This window comes from Neoarius graeffei, chromosome 3 (assembly GCF_027579695.1).
Source record: "Neoarius graeffei isolate fNeoGra1 chromosome 3, fNeoGra1.pri, whole genome shotgun sequence".
Taxonomy (NCBI): domain Eukaryota; kingdom Metazoa; phylum Chordata; class Actinopteri; order Siluriformes; family Ariidae; genus Neoarius; species Neoarius graeffei.
The window spans coordinates 7,514,526-7,523,169 of record NC_083571.1 but is presented as its reverse complement, the minus strand read 5'-3'; positions in this window follow the sequence as shown (position 1 = coordinate 7,523,169).

Here is an 8,644-nt window from a genome sequence, read left to right as displayed (position 1 = left end):
GATGTCCACTGAGCTGATGTGCTGCACGGAGAGCACTGAGAGCCCACTGCACTGTCAGAGATGTAAATGTATAACTCTTTAATTAGAGCGGCTGTGTGGAGGGACCACGCTCCACTCTTGCACTTGGCTCACGCCTTTCTTCCAGGCGCTCAGCGAGGAGTCGGCACAGGCCAGACTGAGACGACAAAAATAGCGCTGGCTAGAATCGGCTGTGACTCTGACCCAGCTGTTCGAACTTACACACTGGTGGATTAGACACAGTGGCTGTAACTGGTGACAAAGTGGTTAATTAAACACAAGATTTTCAAATTAATTGTGGGAGGGGTGTTATTGAGCTGCTTTATAATCACTTTATTAATCTGCATACTGCGCCACCACTGTTATATAAGGAATAAAACACTCCACGTCATGCTGTTCTTGGAAAATAATCAACAGCAGGTTGGTTGATATGACGAAGTCAAGTTACGGTTGATTATTTGAAAAGAACGCCAAGGTCACACAAGGTCATACTTTTTATCCGCTTACAGTTAATGTCGTCGAACAGAACCAGTTAGTTCCTGTTCTTGCTTGCATTATAGATTTTATCAGCCGACAGGATGCACTATTGCACATGCCAGGCGTGTAGTGCTCGAATCCAGGACTCGTGCCCTAATTTTAAGGACTCGTGAGTCGACTTGGACTTGAGCACTGATGACTCTGACTCGTGCATTAACTGCATTCGGACTCGTAAATTGGAGACGAGGACTCTGATTTTTTTATTTTTTGTAACATGCCATAATAATTTGTCATAATATATTTACGGTATATCTACATTAATTGTACTAATTTCGTGCAAGAGTGTCACACCTGCACGCCTTGGCGCGTGGATCAGATAGACTCTCGGGTGCGCTCCGGACAGCGTGCTCGCCAAGCGGACTCTCGCACGCGCACTGTAAACGACTCGCACCTGCACAGGATCAAGGTGTAATCAGTGCGCCGATATAAAAACTGTGAAAACACACTTACTTTGCGAAGTATTGAGTTGCGTTGCTGAGCCTTAATTCCTTGTTTGGTTTCCTGATCCCTGATTTCCTGTTTCTCGTCTTTGATTCTGCCAAGTCTACGATAGCCTGTTTGTGTCTCGCTCGATCTATCGCCTGTTTCACCGTTTTACGATTTTGCCTGCCCACCTTCTGCTCTTACGTACATCCATCTCTGACAGAATACTTCACACCCTCTGATAAAGAGAAGCACGTTCACCTGTTCAGGAACAAACTGATGTTAATGGCGCTGAAACAGACACCGTCACATGGTGCGGTCGGAGTCTTGGACTCGGACTCGACTCTAAATTTTCTTTAATGACTCGGACTCGAGTTTTAGTGACTCGACTACAACGCTGGCACATGCCTTTGTGTTCCTTCCAAAGCATGAAATCCAGTTAATGAATATTTCTTAGTGCATTAAATTTAGCAAGAATATCAGTTCTTAGTTGTATTTTCAGTGCCAGTTAGGAAACCAGCTCGTATGTGATTTGACCAGGGGTGCACAAACTTTTGCACTCAACTACACTGTGTGTGCACACAGTAGATCAGAAGATATATAGTGTTCGTATTGAAGATGCAGGAACGTAAGAGGAGCAGGATGTACAGCCTGAGATGTATAAAGATCCATATTTTTATGAGTAGTAGTCATGTTAAAACAAAGCAGGGAGAACAATAAGACGAATCACAATCTCATTTTTCAGTCGCAGCATCCTGGGGTTTCAATGCTGCTTCAAGCTGGGCTTAATTTAAATCGAAAGAGGAGTGAGAGAGAGAGAGAGTGATGCTTCTGAGGGCAGACTTTGGCTCGTATCTCTGTCTTTAACTTCAAAATCTTCTCACAACGTCGACAAATATGGCAACCACAGCCTTGGCTTGGTTCTCACTGTCATCCGTTTATTTGCTTAACTGCAGAGTTCTTGGACAGAGAGAGAACATATAAAAAGGACCGTTCCTTTGGGAGAGAGAGAGAAAGATGGAAAAGAGAACTGAAAGACATGCTTGGCCATTATTTTTGTGCTCTTGTGCGCACGTGGCGGGGGCGTTCGATGTGGGTGGGGCTTTAGGGCACTTCTGCCAATCGTTGTGATGTCACATCCGCCCACACTGCCGCTTTGCGCTTTCACACCAGAATGAGTCATATTAGCGCTGGAGGAGGACACTGAGGAATGCTAAGCACCCCAAAAAAAGACAGAACTTTGCTGCATGCTTGAGATCTGCATTTCTCTCTCTCTCTCTCTCTCTCTCTCTGATGATGAACAATAGATCTATCTGTCACCTGCACTGCGTGTCCTACTAACTGTGCCCTGTATGGTCAAAAAGTGCAACCAGGAAATTCATTACGGTTTTAACATGAAGTCTATGTTGTTGACGTTATCAGCTGTTCACTGATGGAGAACTGAGTGCAAAACTGTACATAACAACTGCAGTCCTAAAGTTATCATAGTGATTACAGTCCGAAGCCATCTTCATGGTTTCGAAGTGTAATCAGGTTGCTTGTGATGCCGGTACCGTTCGCGTCACCTTAACGAACCGTGTGATGTTAAACGAGAACATCACTCACTCCAGTCCCATCTAGTCCAGAAGGAACGATCTAAAGTGGGCCACCTTCCTTGCGCAATAAATGTTGCAAGCTATATACAGTACACCCTAGGAATACCTACTTATTTGCCAGAAAGAATCCAAACTGGCGAGGAATTGACCGAGAAGAAGCGATTTTTGTTGCTCGTTAAGGCTTAATTAGTCCGTAACTTCATTAATAATTGTAATCAAGTGAATCTGGGTAGAAGTTATATGCATCCTAGGTTCCCCTACCTTCATGCCAGAAAGAATCAAAATCGGTGAAGAATTGAGGGAGAAGAAGCGATTTGTGTTGAAACTGCTCGTTAGGGATTGATTGATTAATTACTCCATATCTTCATTATTAATTGCAATTATGCAAATTAGAATAGATGCTACAGTACATGCAGCCCAACCTACCTTCCTGCCAAAAAGAATAAAAATCGGTGAAGAATTGAGACAGAAGAAGCGATTTTCGTGAAATGTGGAAGGATGGACGACATGGCATAAACTCATCACCTGTCGGCCGGAGGAGCTAATAACAACCGTGACGTAACCAAATCACTTCAATGTGAGGAACTAGAGAGGAACGGCATTGCCATCTCAAAGGTTCAGAGTCCCTCATTTCGGTGGTTTCACATGTCTGTGTGGGTTTCACCAGGGTTCTCCAGTTTCCTCCTACCTTCCAAAAACATATGTGGACTGGAAACTGCTCAGTTTTCTGGAACAGACTTCAAGTCTGCCACCCTGACCAGGATAAAGTAGTACTGAAGATCAATGAATGAAGCTCGTACAGTCATAACGTAACATGGTCCAATTTGCCCAAAAGAACAAATCAGAAATACGTAAACTCTGTGAGTTCTGCCTAATCCTGGCTGAGAAGGTGCCAAAACTTTTGCCCATGCTTGTTAAATTCAGCAGATAAGTAGTAATTGTACAATCGCGCTAACAAGTCATGTTTTAGGTCTTTGAGGCTTATTTTAGACGACAAAAATCAACAAAATGTCTCGTTTGACCAGAAGTGCCAAAAATTATGCACACAGCTTGAACGTAATTCTTGCCTTCTAGCATAATAACAGAGCAAATCTAAAGTCTAATCTAATTAAATGTGGTGTGGTGTGATGTGATGGTATCATCCCAGAGCCAGTGCCTTCAGAAACCCTGTAGCTTTCAACTTGTGAAAAGAAGCTCAAAGGTTTCGCGATGTGATCCGTGATCACAGATCTCATGATCCGGAATTCATTTAAACGCTTTCAGGTCAAGGTTTTAATTCCTAGCACCAAAAGTGGAGACTGAATGCGTGCTGCGAGACATCAGAACGCCTGCATTTGACTTGGTCACACGACAGGTTTAATTTGCGAATAAATACTTGGCGATGTAGCCTAGTAAACTAGACCCACCCGCCTAGCGGCCAAAAATATTTTTGCCTACGAGTGGGTCTAGCCTCGGACCATATCAAAAACACACCCCGGGCATCAAATCGTGCCCACCAATCACAACGCAAGGTTTTTGTTTGGATTCTTTGGGCGGGCTTTTGCAAGAGTGACGACAAGGCTGCGCGACGCTGGAGAAAGCACAACAGGAAAGATGGCTACGGCTATTGAACAGCGCGCATTTGACTCCGCTTTGGAATCAGTTTTAGAAGAATTAGACTTGGAGTTTTCGTTGAAACATGAGCAGGAAGAGGCTCTCCGCTCATTCCTTTTCAAGAAGGACATTTTCGCTGTTTTGCCGACCGGCTATGGCAAAAGTCTGATCTACCAGCTGCCTCCCCCACTGCTTTCTGTCGCTCTGACTACGTCACAGTCACTGTTGCGCTGATTGGTCAGAGCGTTGGCCTATACACACAGAGACAGTTTGAAAGACAACGGGTTGTTCCTACCCACACCCTTCGGAAATGTCTACGACCGAGACCAGACTAAATATTCACATTTAGTCTGGCTTGCCAGGCTATTGGCGATGAAAAATCGGTCGCATCACTACCAATCGTGCAATGCACGGCGAATTTTCTCCGAGCTTCAGCGAGCTGTTTTTTGGTGCAAAAAATTTCAATGCATCCATTCAAATTTGGCAAACGAAGCAGTGAATTCTCACAGATGGGTTTGGGGATACTTCCCAAACCTCGGGGAACCTTCGCCAAGCCTCTTGAGATGTATTTGTCTCAAATCCGTATCCCTGATGCTTGTGGGAGCCTCGGTGACACAGCAGCGAGGTAGCGCCTAATCTTCACCAAGACTTAAAAAGTCCATTTACATTGGGTGACCCTTCACCGAGGTTTGTGATCGGTTGGGCGAAGGGTTCATGAATATTTGGCAAATGTTTGGCGATGCATTTGTGATCATCGCTGATGGTTGGTGCGGATGTCACGCATTGTTGAAATCTACTGAGCGAAGCACCTGCGATCGTTCTCCTCCCAGACACTGATACGTACAAAACCCTCAAGCATGCCTCTGAGGGAAAACGCCAGGTAAAGCTCATTAAACGAACATCATCAAGTGTTTGCCTGCTGTGTGAAATAACTTTTAGCTTCTGCTCCTCGGACCTGCCTGATCCATCCTGGTGCCCTGTGTCTGGTTGGAGTCTCATCGCATCGCTCCTGTAGAGGACGGCCCCATGTGGACAGCTGAAAGTTACACCTGGAAGACGCTCTGGACTCTTACAGTAATGCTTTTATGGCTGAGGACTACAGTTGACTTGCTAACTTTAGAACTGCAGTTGTCATGAACAGTTTTGCACTCAAGTTTCCATCAATGAAGAGTTTATAACATCAACGAAACTGACTTCATGTTAAAACTGTTAATGTTATAGTCATGCTGTCTGTTGTTGCCCAAATGAGGATGGGTTCCCTTCTGAGTCTGGTTCCTCTCGAGGTTTCTTCCTCATGTCGTCTGAGGGAGTTTTTCCTTGCCACCGTCGCCACAGGCTTCATCATTGGGGATAGATTAGGGATAAAATTGGCTCATGTTTTAAGTCATTCAAATTCTGTAAAGCTGCTTTGCGACAATGTTTATTGTTAAAAGCGCTATACAAATAAACTTGACTTGACTCGCCTGTACGAAATACACGTCGTCGTGCATCACGACCAGGGCTTAATTTGAGCCGGAACATGACGGAACAAGATCCGGAACCTCCGTCGTCGGATCCGGCAGCTATTTTCATTTCATTCGGAGTTCTGGCAGCTATTTAAATGGATCAGATCACCTCCGTGACCATCACAAAGGGAAAAAAAATCAAACAATAAATTAAATAAATAAGTAAATAAAAATTTGTTTAGTGTTCGGTTTTGATTTTGATATCTGTTGGTGATTTCTCTCCTATGACATCCACAAAATCTATGCGAAAGGGGAAGGGGGGGGACATGGGGTGTATACTTCCGCTCAATAGAACACCGGGTTTTTTGTAGCCGTTAGCTTCCGCTGTGGAAAAAAATGGCAAAAAAACAAGAAAGCTTACTAAAATTTTTCAAAGTCCCAGGACAGCCGGATCCTAAACGACCTAAAATGGACGACGTTGGACACAGTGACACTGCACCAGCACCTGCTGCAAGTGTACCAGACTCATACATAAAAATGCATTTTAGTTGTATTCAGCGTCACTTTTTATGTATGGCTGTCACGAAAATGTATTTGAAAATATGTGGCTTTCATGGCTCTCTCAGCCAAAAAGGTTCCCGACCCCTGCCTTAGCGTATGTGTGGAGAGCGAGAGTGAACTTGAGTGCCTGTTTGGAGAACATTCTGAGCGTTGTCCATTGTTGTCCAGGATTTGATAACTGGTGCTGTTGCAATGCATGTCATGCAATAGGCGTGTGTGCGTAAAGTTATAGTAAACCGCCCCCTGCCTTTTTTTTTTTTGAGTCGCCGGACCCACCCACCTCCTGCGTTCTGGCCCGGGACCTCCCACTTCACAAATTAAGCACTGATCGCGACCATTTTCATCCATAACCCATCGCAAAGCATCACGACCTGTCATGAGACTGTAGCTGAAAGGTCTTAACTTGTAATTTCCCAACAGGAAAAATACCCTCTACTCAGGAACTCAGGATGGCAAATGATGTCAAATCAACATGGCTGCTCACCGCATCAAAATAGCATTGGATCAATCAACACATAGACATATTCACTTGTTAAATCTGTAGCAATGACGATACATTTTACTGTTTTGTGGAGGTAAATATACCGAGTTAACTACAACCCCGATTCCAAAAAAGTTGGGACAAAGTACAAATTGTAAATAAAAACGGAATGCAATAATTTACAAATCTCAAAAACTGATATTGTATTCACAATAGAACATAGACAACATATCAAATGTCGAAAGTGAGACATTTTGAAATTTCATGCCAAATATTGGCTCATTTGAAATTTCATGACAGCAACACATCTCAAAAAAGTTGGGACAGGGGCAATAAGAGGCTGGAAAAGTTAAAGGTACAAAAAAGGAACAGCTGGAGGACCAAATTGCAACTCATTAGGTCAATTGGCAATAGGTCATTAACATGACTGGGTATAAAAAGAGCATCTTGGAGTGGCAGCGGCTCTCAGAAGTAAAGATGGGAAGAGGATCACCAATCCCCCTAATTCTGCGCCGACAAATAGTGGAGCAATATCAGAAAGGAGTTCGACAGTGTAAAATTGCAAAGAGTTTGAACATATCATCATCTACAGTGCATAATATCATCAAAAGATTCAGAGAATCTGGAAGAATCTCTGTGCGTAAGGGTCAAGGCCGGAAAACCATACTGGGTGCCCGTGATCTTCGGGCCCTTAGACGGCACTGCATCACATACAGGCATGCTTCTGTATTGGAAATCACAAAATGGGCTCAGGAATATTTCCAGAGAACATTATCTGTGAACACAATTCACCGTGCCATCCGCCGTTGCCAGCTAAAACTCTATAGTTCAAAGAAGAAGCCGTATCTAAACACGATCCAGAAGCGCAGACGTCTTCTCTGGGCCAAGGCTCATTTAAAATGGACTGTGGCAAAGTGGAAAACTGTTCTGTGGTCAGACGAATCAAAATTTGAAGTTCTTTATGGAAATCAGGGACGCTGTGTCATTCGGACTAAAGAGGAGAAGGACGACCCGAGTTGTTATCGGCGCTCAGTTCAGAAGCCTGCATCTCTGATGGTATGGGGTTGCATTAGTGCGTGTGGCATGGGCAGCTTACACATCTGGAAAGACACCATCAATGCTGAAAGGTATATCCAGGTTCTAGAGCAACATATGCTCCCATCCAGACGACGTCTCTTTCAGGGAAGACCTTGCATTTTCCAACATGACAATGCCAAACCACATACTGCATCAATTACAGCATCATGGCTGCATAGAAGAAGGGTCCGGGTACTGAACTGGCCAGCCTGCAGTCCAGGTCTTTCACCCATAGAAAACATTTGGCGCATCATAAAACGGAAGATACGACAAAAAAAGACCTAAGACAGTTGAGCAACTAGAATCCTACATTAGACAAGAATGGGTTAACATTCCTATCCCTAAACTTGAGCAACTTGTCTCCTCAGTCCCCAGACGTTTACAGACTGTTGTAAAGAGAAAAGGGGATGTCTCACAGTGGGAAACATGGCCTTGTCCCAACTTTTTTGAGATGTGTTGTTGTCATGAAATTTAAAATCACCTAATTTTTCTCTTTAAATGATACATTTTCTCAGTTTAAACATTTGATATGTCATCTATGTTCTATTCTGAATAAAATATGGAATTTTGAAACTTCCACATCATTGCATTCCGTTTTTATTTACAATTTGTACTTTGTCCCAACTTTTTTGGAATCGGGGTTGTAATAGCAACCATGCTAAGTTCGGAACTGCGTATACCATCCATGATTTGTTTATTTATTACTTGTTTGCTGATGTGTTTACACTTGTCTTATTTTTTCCTTACAGGCATGAACATTGGATAAAAGGGTAGAAATAGTGCTTCTTGCACATCAGTCCGCACATTTAGCTGGTAATTTGCTGGGAAAAAAAAAGAAAATGGAGGCATCCATGTTTTCTTTTACCAAATTATGTAAGTCGAACACATAGGGATCGAAAATTATGTCGCTCCAA